The sequence below is a fragment of the Pristis pectinata genome, chromosome 12 (assembly GCF_009764475.1).
Source record: "Pristis pectinata isolate sPriPec2 chromosome 12, sPriPec2.1.pri, whole genome shotgun sequence".
Lineage (NCBI taxonomy): Eukaryota > Metazoa > Chordata > Chondrichthyes > Rhinopristiformes > Pristidae > Pristis > Pristis pectinata.
Genome location: NC_067416.1, coordinates 56,828,394 through 56,840,112, shown reverse-complemented (window position 1 = coordinate 56,840,112; position 11,719 = coordinate 56,828,394).

Sequence of the window (11,719 nt, the reverse complement as noted above, 5' to 3'; positions counted from 1 at the left end):
ATCATTGATCTTCCCAACTAACGGTGTTTGAATTCCAGGTTACTTTAATGAACTGAAGCAAATTCTCCTTGGTTATGGTAGGCTCTGAATCAGTGTCTCTGCTACTGGTGCAAAGTCACAACCACAGTGCTTCAAGTTATTTTAAATTATTGTGAATAAAATTAACTGGGAAAACATGGGACATTCAACTGCCATTTTCTCCAGAGTTCAGCCAAAGGAACACAGATAAACAATGAATAAAAACACTCACTGGTGAGAGTTTAACATCCCCACACTGAGGACGGGTCCAGCTACACTGTGAACATCAGTGAAGGTGTCCTGGAAAGCTAGACAGAACCCCCTCTCCTGCCCTGATGGAGAGAGTCCTGAAGAGGAAGTCCATGAACTCCAAAGCTGACAGGCAATGGAGGTCGAAAGTCCATTTGCAATCCTGAGAAATCAGTGGTTTGACCTAGCTGGTTATTTCCACATAGGCATATGACAGATTATCCTGTAGTGCCACAGATGAACTGCATGACAGACTCATGTAGTTAGAGGAAGAGAAAGAAGTTTCTATTCCCCATTTTCCTGAAAATCTAAAGAACTGATGGGTGAATTACAGAAACAGTCAGGCAATATCACATTTTGTAGACTGAGTTAACAGAACTGGAAAGGAAAACAAGAGGAATTATGGTTGGAAACAAGGTGGGGGATAAATTTGGATTGGGGATTGACAGTTGAGACCCTCACCTGGAGTTACCTTTCCACCAAGAGTTTGAAATGAACGGACACCACACAGGGAACGAATGTGCGTTGTTAGTGACTGGCTTTGGTGGGCTGGTTGTGAGCTGCCTTGGCCAGGGATTCAGGATGCCAATTCACAGATGTTCATAGTAACATCACAAATCATCAGATGAACTCTACTTGATATCTGGCCACCCACCATCTAATCAGAGCCTCATCACCAGCCTTACCAGCTATTCAGAGTCCACACTAGTCCACCTGTCATATAATCACCTCTCCCAACCCTACCTACCAAGATTATCACCTCCAGTCCATGTGTCAAGCAATCAGAACCTCTCCCAACACCACCCTCCAGAGTCCTCTCTGCACTACACCGACTACCCAGTGCCTTGCCCCCACTTCATTCACCATCCAAACAGACTCACCACCTACCTTGCACACCACACACTCTATGACACTATCCCATCATTATCAAGAGATACACCCTCACCAATGATATCAATGTCCCACCATTTGTTCAATCACAGCATGGCTCCGCTTATCTGTTAAAGTTAACCACCATTCATTCAGAGCCCAACCCCTGTCCTCGTGACACACACAGAATAACCAACCTAGTGTCCATTCAACCATTGAATCAGATTAACATCCTTCTGATCCACTTGCTGAAAGGACTCTCTTACATTCTGTTTTCTTGGGTCCACTATATCTCCTCTGATATTACCTTCACATCAGTGCTTCCAAGGTGTCTTCTTTCCCCTTCATCGTGGCTTCTCCTCCACCACAGCTGACCAAACTCTCAGCCACATCTCTTCCATTTACAGCATTCCCGCTCTCACTCCACTGTTCCCTCCCACTCATCAAGCCCACAAGCACCCACATTCAATGTGATTCTCTGTAATTTCCACCACCTTCAATGCAATGTCATTGCCAGACAAATCTTCCCTCCCCTCCCATGTAACCTTCCAAAGGCTCAGTTACTCCATAACTCCCCATTTCAATCTTCTGCATTGATCAACTGTGACCGTACAACATCCGCTGCCCTTCTCACTGCAGGAGATCAAACATCCCAACTCTGAGATCCAAGGGCTCCTTTCAGGTGAAGCAGTGATTCATTTGTACATCTTCCAATTCCTGTACTTGGTGCCCTGCTCAGGACGTGGACTCCCCCACACCGGGGAAACCACAGACCCAGTGACTGCTTTCAAAAACTCCCCCCTTTCTACAGATTCCACTTTCCTCTCACCTGAATTCACCGCCCCACTCTGACCGTTCTCACTCTGACATCCCAAGGTGTTCCAGTGAAGCCTGAGGGAGGACATCACATCTCCCAACGAGGCACATTACAGCCCTGGGGCTCAGAGACGTCCTCAACAATCTCAGATAACCGGCCATTCCAGTTTGTGACAGAACTGTCCAGCCCCGATGAACATTCACTAACCTGCAACATTAACCCAGTTTCTCTCTCCCCACACACGCTGCCCGACCCGCTGAGTTTCTCCAGCAGGTTGTCTGTTGCTCCACATTCCGGCATCTGCAGCCCCCGTGTCTCCGGCTCACCCTCATCTTGTGGGTTTCCTCTTTCCCCGCTCCAGTTCGGCCCGCAGTCTGTGCTGGTTCCACACACCAGCAAACCGACAGGTTCCCCGGCCCTGCCTCTCCCCTTACCCTGCAGCGTCTTGTCCCGTTGGCCTTTGGGGTTCCCCCGGTCCAGGGACCCCGTCCCTCAGCCTCCTCCAGTCACCGACCGCGGGCTCCCGGACACCACAGCTCAGGGCCGGCGCCTCCTCCACTCACGTGCTCACCCGTCCACCAATCGGAGCCCCGCTTTCTCCCGCTCCCCTCCCGAGCTTTCAGCCGTTGCCGCGCGCTCGGCCCCGCCCTCGAGCTCCGACCGTTGGGTTTCGAACGCGCGGCTCCAACGGCTGCCCCCACGTGCCGGCCGATCGTCCAATCACAGCTGCCGCTCTTCCCGCCCGCGCTCCGGCCGTTGGGTTTCGAACGCACGGTCACGTTCCAGGCGGTTGGAAAGAGCCCGGGCGGCCGGTGCTGCAGAGGTGGTGCGGACCCCACAGACCGTGTCACTGGGCTGATACTCGCACACCCAGGGTTGTTGGTGCCCCGGGGACGGTGCTGACAGGACAGGCAGTGTCACTGGTGGTGATACCCACAGCTTTTCCCATTGCTTTGCCGGAACAACTGAGACCATTCCCCACTGCCGTTGATAAAGAAGTCATGAAGTGAGGTTCAGCAGCTGGAAGGTGAGAACCCCCACGGGCATCCCCAACACTGACAGATCTGGGTGTCCCAATGTTGTTTTAGCCACCAACACAGAAGGTTGGACGTTGATGTTGCCGCCCCGAGTGAGGGGCTCAGGAGAAGGTCAGCTGAAGGAACCAGGTGGCGTGGACACATTCTGGAAGGGTCACCTGGAGGGAGAACCTCGTCTTCATGGGGTTGGATTAGCTGTGGAAATTGAGCTGGTTGTCACTTTACCAATGGCAGCTTTGGAAGAAATGAATGTCTCCTGACCCTGTGGGTGACTGTAAAATGGAACCAGCACACTCCTGGCACCGGTGTCTATGCTCTGGGTGTTGGAGGTGGGGCCAGAGAGCGTTTCTTCTGCAACTCTCACCAAATCCTGGCCTGAATTGAAATGGGAAACAAATTGTTTCTCTTTGGTGATTTTGATGCAAGAATTAGAAAGGACAGAAACCTTTGGAAATGTTCAGTCGGCATGTAAAGAGAAGTAAAGGCAACTTCATTAGAATCGTGTGCGACAAGGATCCTGTGACCGTCCCGATGCAGAGTCTCCACCTGAAACGCCGCCCCTTCCTTTCCTTCCACAGATGTTGCCTGGCCCACTGAGTTCCTCCCACAGTTTGTTTGATGCTCCAGACTCCAGCATCACAGTCTCTTGTGTCTTCAAGAGAATCCTCCTCCTGATGAACTGTATAGAACAGGGACTGTTCGTCACTCACACACTGCACTGTGAGAGACGAGTGAACGACCTCATGGCAACACATTTTATTCAAGTGCTGGCACCCGATAGACGTCATTGTCATTGAAGCAAAGGACATGAAGGATGTTGGAATGACAGGAGATGACAGCTGCTGACTTCCTCATCACAGAGAATCACTGACACGTTACAGTGTGGAAGAAAGTCAATTGGCCTATTAAGTCTGTGCTGGCTGTATGCAAAAGCAAACCAACAGGTCCCCCTGCCCTGCCTCTCCTCTCATCCTGCAGTTTGTTTTTCTTTCAATTTTCCAATTCCCTTTTGAATGTTACATTTGTAGCGGTTGCTACCACGGAATAAAACAAGACTCACTCGGAGGATTGCCAAACAGAACTGGTTTATTTTCCCGCCTTGAGCGGGCCCTTTAAGGGAGAAAACTCCCGCCCAAAAAACCGGCAATGACGTAAGTCCTACGTCATCAGGACTTTCCCACGCGCGGGTTCTCCCCGTCGCTCGGAAAGATGAGGCCCGCCGCCATCTTGGGCCTCGTCGCTCCGACACCGCGCGACCCGACTGCCGAGCCGGTTCGCCTGACTAGACGGTGAGTCGCCACACAACCCCCCCCAGAACCAGCGAGACAGTCCCCAAGGTCCGTGGGCTGTGCCAGCTGCCGCTTAGGGGGGCGGCCTCTGCATCGCGGCGTGGCAACCTCGACAGGCTGTTGCAGATCCAAATGGGCCGGTTTGAGGCGGTCCGCCGTGAAAACCTGTTCCCTGCCTCCAATGTCCAAAATAAAAGTGGATCCGTTATTCCGTATGACTCAGAACGGTCCCTCATATGGTCGTTGCAATGGCGCCCGAGGTGTGCCCCTGCGAACGAAAACAAACTTACAGTCCCGTAGTTCCTTGGGCTGGCAGGATGGGGCTTGACCGTGCCATGAGGTGGGAATCGGGGCCAAGGCGCCAAGCTTCTCGCGCAGTCTTTGTAGGACTGCTGGGGGTTGTTCCCCTTGGTCCCGAAGGGCAGGTATGAAATCCCCGGGGACAACTAGTGGCGCCCCGTATAGAAGCTCAGCTGACGAAGTGCGGAGGTCTTCTTTGGGGGCAGTGCGTATGCTGAGCAGGACCCAAGGCAGCTCGTCAACCCAGTTAGGACCCTTCAGGCGGGCCATCAAGGCCGATTTTGGATGGCGGTGAAAACGTTCCACCAACCCGTTTGATTGAGGATGGTAGGCCGTGGTGGTGTGCAGCTGCGTCCCTGGCAGGTTCGCTAATGCAGCCCAGAGACTGGAAGTGAATTGGGTGCCTCTGTCTGAAGTGATGTGGGCCGGAACGCCAAAACGTGAGACCCAAGTTGTGAGCAGCGCTCGGGCGCAGGAATCAGTTGTGATGTCAGTCAGGGGGGTTGCCTCAGGCCACCTCGTGAACCGGTCCACGATAGTAAGGAGGTATCGGGCTCCTCTTGAAACCGGCAGAGGGCCCACGAGGTCGACGTGTATGTGGTCAAACCTCCTACGGGTAGGCTCGAACTGCTGTGGTGGGACCTTGGTGTGTCGCTGGATTTTTGACGTCTGGCAGTGCGGACAAGTCCTGGCCCACTCACTGACCTGTTTGCGCAGGCCATGCCAGACAAACTTGCTGGCGACCAGTCGGACAGTAGATCTGATGGACGGGTGCGCCAACCCATGTACCAAGTCAAAAACGCGTCTCCGCCAGGCTGCAGGGACTATAGGGCGGGGCTGACCAGTCGCAACGTCGCAAAGTAGGGTCCGCTGACCTGGACCAACCAAGAAATCTCGGAGCTGTAGACCCAAGACTGCAGTTCTGTAGCTGGGCAGTTCGTCGTTGGCTTGATGTGCGTCAGCCAGGGCCGTGTAGTCAACACCCAAGGATAGGTTGTGGATGGTTGGTCTGGAAAGTGCATCAGCAACAACATTATCCTTTCCGGAGACATGTTGGATGTCAGTTGTGAACTCGGAAATGTAGGATAATTGTCTCTGCTGACGAGCTGACCAGGGATCGGAGACTTTGGAGAAGGCAAAGGACAGAGGCTTATGATCGGTGAAAGCGGTGAAAGGCCTGCCTTCTAGAAAGTATCGGAAATGCCAGACCGCCAGATACAGCGCTAGAAGTTCCCGATCAAAAGCGCTGTACTTCAGTTCGGGCGGTCTAAGGTGTTTGCTGAAAAATGCCAAGGGTTGCCAGCGGCCTTCGAGTAGCTGTTCCAGTACCCCACCCACCGCGGTGTTGGACGCGTCTACCGTGAGGGCAGTCGGGACGTCAGTCCTGGGGTGTACCAGCATCGTGGCGTCTGCCAGGGCGTCTTTGGCCTTAACAAAAGCAGCCGCAGCCTCGTCAGTCCAGATGATGTCCTTGCCCTTACCAGCCAGCAGCGAGAACAGAGGGCGCACGATACGGGCTGCTGCAGGGATGAAACGATGGTAAAAATTGACCATCCCAAGGAATTCCTGTAGGCCTTTGACTGTGTCGGGGCGGGCAAAATGGCAGATAGCATCCACCTTGGCGGGTAGGGGTGTTGCCCCGTCGCTGGTGATTTTGTGGCCGAGGAAATCGATAGAGTCAAGTCCGAATTGGCACTTGGATGGGTTAATCGTGAGGCCGAAATCGCGGAGGCGGGAATACAGCTGGCGGAGGTGGGAAAGGTGTTCCTGGCGGTTACGGCTGGCGATCAGTATGTCGTCCAAGTAAATGAACACGAAGTCCAGGTCTCGGCCTACCGCGTCCATCAGCCGCTGGAAGGTCTGCGCGGCGTTCTTAAGGCCGAACGGCATCCGAAGGAATTCGAACAGGCCAAATGGGGTGATAATCGCAGTTTTGGGGATGTCATCCGGATGGACCGGGATTTGGTGGTATCCCCTAACGAGGTCCACTTTGGAAAAGATGCGGGCCCCATGTAAGTTTGCTGTGAAGTCCTGGATGTGAGGGATGGGATAGTGGTCCGGGGTGGTGGCGTCATTCAGCCTGCGGTAGTCGCCGCAGGGCCTCCACCCTCCAGTGGCTTTGGGGACCATGTGCAGGGGGGGAGGCCCAGGGGCTGTCTGACCTGCGAACAATCCCCAGCTCCTCCATGTGACGGAACTCTTCCTTTGCCAGGCGGAGCTTGTCTGGAGGTAATCGCCGTGCTCGGGCATGAAGGGGTGGCCCTGTGGTAATGATGTGGTGTCGTACCCCATGTGTGGGCCTATAATTTGTAAACGAAGGTGCCAAAATCAATGGGAATTCAGCTAGGAGCTTGGCGAAATAGTCGCCAGAAAGGGAAATGGAGTCCAGGTGTGGGGCTGGTGGGCTGATTTCTCCCAGGGGATAGGTCCGGAGAGTGCTAGAGTGAACTAACCGCTTCCTTCGCAGGTCGACTAACAGGTTGTGGGCCCGAAGGAAATCGGCTCCTAGGAGTGGTCGGGCGACGGTGGCAAGGGTAAAGGTCCAGGTAAAACGGCTGCCGCCAAAGTGTAATTGAAGGGTACGGGTGCCGAAAGACCATATCGTTGTACCGTTGGCGGCATTGAGTAGAGGACCTGGTGGCCTGTCACGAGTGTCGCGGCCTGTCGGGGGCAAAATACTGACCTCCGCTCCAGTATCAACGAGGAAACGCCGTCCAGATTTCTTGTTCTGAATGAAGAGGAGGCTCTGTCGGCGGCCAGCCGCCGTAGCCATCAGCGGCGGCTGGCCCTGGCGTTTCCCTGAAACTTGCAGGGTGGGCGGCATCGATGGGCCTCCGCACCCCACCTCTGATGGTAGAAGCACAGCTGGTCACCCGTGTCGTCGTCTGCGTTCCTGGGGCGTGGCTGCTCGGTTGCTGGGGCCGGGCGAGGCGGGCGTTGGGCTCGCGGCCTGGTGATTTGACTGACGGACGAACCGCTCTCGCGCTTGGCCCTCCACAGGACATCTGCCCGGGCGGCCACCTCACGGGGGTTGCTGAAGTCAGCGTCAGCTAACAACAAGTGGATGTCATCGGGGAGCTGTTCGAGGAAGGCCTGTTCGAACATCAGGCATGGCTTGTGACCCTCGGCCAATGCCAGCATCTCATTCATTAGGGCGGATGGGGATCTGTCCCCCAGGCCATCCAGATGAAGCAGGCGGGCGGCGCGCTCACGACGGGAGAGGCCGAAGGTCCGGATCAAAAGGTCTTTGAAAGCCGGGTACTTATCTTCCTCCAGAGGCGACTGGATGAAGTCTCCAACCTGGGTGGCTGTCTCCTGGTCCAGAGAGCTAACCACATGGTAGTACTTCGTGGAGTTGGAGGTGATCTGCCGAAGGTGGAATTGCGCTTCGGCCTGGTCAAACCAGACGCTGGGCCGAAGTGTCCAAAAGGTGGGCAGCTTGAGGGCCACTGCATTGGCTGCTGCGCTGTCGTCCATTTCGCGGGTCCAAAAGCCGTTTGGACCGTCGGGGTCACCAATGTCGCGGTTGCTACCGCGGAATAAAACAAGACTCACTCGGAGGATTGCCAAACAGAACTGGTTTATTTTCCCGCCTTGTGCGGGCCCTTTAAGGGAGAAAACTCCCGCCCAAAAAACCGGCAATGACGTAAGTCCTACATCATCAGGACTTTCCCGCGCGCGGGTTCTCCCCGTCGCTCAGAAAGACGAGGCCCGCCGCCATCTTGGGCCTCGTCGCTCCGACACCGCGCGACCCGACTGCCGAGCCGGTTCGCCCGACTAGACGGTGAGTCGCCACACATTTAAATTTGCGTCTTCTACCAGGGCTGCCAGTGCTTTCCAGACACATGCCATTCACTACATAAATCATTCCTTCCTGATGTGACTCTGATTCTTCTGACAATCCCCCTCATTCTGCATCCTCTGGTTCTTGACTCTTCCATCAATGAGAACAATTTCTCTCTTCATTCATGTGACACCTTCATGATTATAAATACTTTTACAGATGTCCTCTCAATCTGCTCCTTTCCAAAGGAAACAGTACCTGCTGCCCCATTTTCCGCAGAACTGAAGTCCATCATCCCTGGAATCATTCCTATATTCTCTCTGAGGTTTCCACATCATTCCTCTGATACTGTGTTGAGAATTAGGCATAATACTCTGTTGTGGCAGAATCAGTTTTATTGAATATACATCATGGTTTCCTTGTCTCCCACATTTCTATTGTTTGTGCTGCAGAGGGATTACTAACAATTGAGGTGATGTTATTAGCTTGATACTTGCTTGTTCTTGTTGTGGACGTGGTGTTAATACTATAGACTGTGTCACTAGTGTGATGCTCACATACCTGTGGCTGTTAGTGATACAGAAATAATGTTAATGATCAGATGGTGTCAGTGATGTGATATTTGCATACCCATGCTGTTCGTTCTTTAAGGATGGTGCTCACACCATAGACAGTGTTTATTGTGTGACATAGATAAACCGACACTGTAGGATCAGAGATTTGTTTCCAAGTGCAGGTGGTGCATGACATGCAGGCAGTGACATTTCCAATACCCTGAGTGCACTTGTCCTCCTTCGTGCCAGAGGTTCGAGAGAATCCTAGTGGACATGCCATATCTTCTCAGACACCTGCGAAAGTGAATATGCTGGTTGGCTTTCTTGGTCATTGCATCAGTGTGAGGGGACCAAGTGAGGTTGCTGGTGATGTTGGTGTCAAGGAACTGGATGTTGAACAGCTCCATTGGCGTTCTACAGCAGCTCCATTGATGAGGGCAGGGTTGTATTCACCCTCTCGCTTCCTAAGATCAACAGCCAAATTGTTTGTCTTGCTAACATTAAAGACTAGGCTATAGTTCTAACACTGTGATACAAGGTTTGTGATCTCTTTCGTGTAATTTGTCTCATCATTGTTGTTGATCCAGCTGACAGCAGTGGTTTCATCAGCGAACTTAAAGATCCAGTTGGCGCTGTACTTGGCCACACAGTTATGAGTGTACAGGGAGTAGAGCAGGGACTGAGCACACAACCCTGAGGAGCACCAGTGTTGAGGGTCAGGCTGGATGAAATGTTATGACCAATTCTAACCAACTGGTCCCTGCCAGTCAGGAAGTCTAGAAGCCAGTTGCAGATGGAGGTTCCAAGGTCAAGGTCCAGGAGTTCAGAGATGAGCTTATTTGATATTGTGGAATTGAAGGCTGAGCTGTAGTCAGTGAATAGCATCCTGACATAGATAATCTTGTTGTCGGGGTGATCCAGAGCTGAACTTAGTGCAAGGCAGCTGGTGTCCTCTGCAGACTTATTTTTCCTGTACACAAATTTCACGGGGTCCAGATTGTCTGGGAAACTGGCACTGATGTGGGCCATTTCCAGTATTTCAAAGCACTTCATTATGGTCGATGTCAGAGCTACTGGTCAGTGGTCATTGAGACAGACCACTTTACTTTTCTCAGGGACTGGAATGATGGAGGTTTCCTTGAAGCAGATGGGGATAGTAGATTGTTGAACTGAGAGGTTGAAGATGTCAGCGAAGAGGGTGGTGGGTTGACAAGCACGTGATCTCAGAAACCATCATGGGACTGCATCTGGGCCGACTGCTTTCCGAGAAATTGCGCTCATGAAAGCAGATCTGATTTCTGCCACTGAGATGCATGGGACAGAGCCAGCAGGGGATGCGCCTTGGTGGGAATTGGTTTGTCTGCTCAAAATGGGCTTAAGAAGGAATTGATTTCATTTGCAAGAAATGTGTCAGTGCCAGAGATCATTCCTGATTTTGGCTTATAGCCCATGATGGTATTCAGGCCCTGCCTCAGTCACTTGGCATCCATCAAGCCTCTGGCTTGTCCTGGAATTTTCTCTTGTCATCTCCAATAGCTTCACTGGGCTTCTTTTACAGGGTTATCCATCCTGAAAGCATTGGATCTGGACTTTGGCAGAGAGTGGATCTCCCTGTTCATCCAAGGTTTCTGGTTCGTCAACTCATTTCTTGATGAAAGTAATGATGATTGAGGTAGGCTGGATGAAGTGTTCCAGTCCATTGACCTAAGGCAGTCCTGAAGTAGACCCTCAGCCTCCTCGGACAACCGCTGTATTACACTCTTCGTTGGTTCCTCATGCTTCAATCTTTGTCTGTGAGCCGGCAGCAGCAGTGCTGACAGATGATCCGACTGGCTGAAATGAGGGTGAGGGATGGAGTGATATACATGTTTGAATGTAGTGTGGCATTGGTCTGGAATGTTAACCCCCACATGGCGCAAGAGACATGCTGACGGTGTTTGGGGAGTACATTCCTGCTGTTTGTTTGGTGGAAGTCACCGGCAATGATGAATAGGGCATCAGGGTTTGCTGTTTCAAGAGAGTTGATGGGCTAGTATAATCCATGAAGTTGGCTTGAGGTGGGATGTAGACCACCAAGAAGAGGTGAATTCCTTTAGATAAAATGGATGACATTTTATGAACAGTGAACCAAACCTACGAACCGCACGGAGAATGCAGGAAATGGGTCGAATGCGCATGCCTGTCGGTCGATCGCCCAGTGGATCGATGGCGCGAACGCGGCAAGTATTGGTGTTTTGGTTTATTATCATCACTTGTACAGTGAAACACTTGTCTTGCATATGGTTCATACGGATCAATTCATTACACAGTGCATTGAGGTAGTACGGGGTAAAACAACAACAGAATACAGAATAAGGTGTCACAGGTACAGAAGGACTGCAGTGCCGGTAGACAATAAGCTGCACAGGCGCGGTAGTGTTGCGGTTAGCGCAACGCGGTTACACTGCCAGCGACCAGGTTTCAATTTCGCCCGCTGACTCTGAGGAGTTTGTACGTTGTCCCTGTGTCTGCGTGGGTTTCCTCCAGGTGCTCCGTTTTCACCCACGTTCCAAAGAAGTAGAGGTTAAGAAGCTGTGGGCATGCGATGTTGGCGCTGGAATCGTGGCGACACTTGCAGGCTGCCCCAGAACACTCTATGCAAAAGATGCATTTCAGTGTGTGTTTCGATGTACATATGACCAATAAAGATATCCTTAGATAGATCTATCTATCTGAACGGTCCCCTAGTACAACAAGGTGGACTCTTGACTTCACAATCTACCATGTTATGACCTTGGATAGATCTATGAAGCAGATGCTGT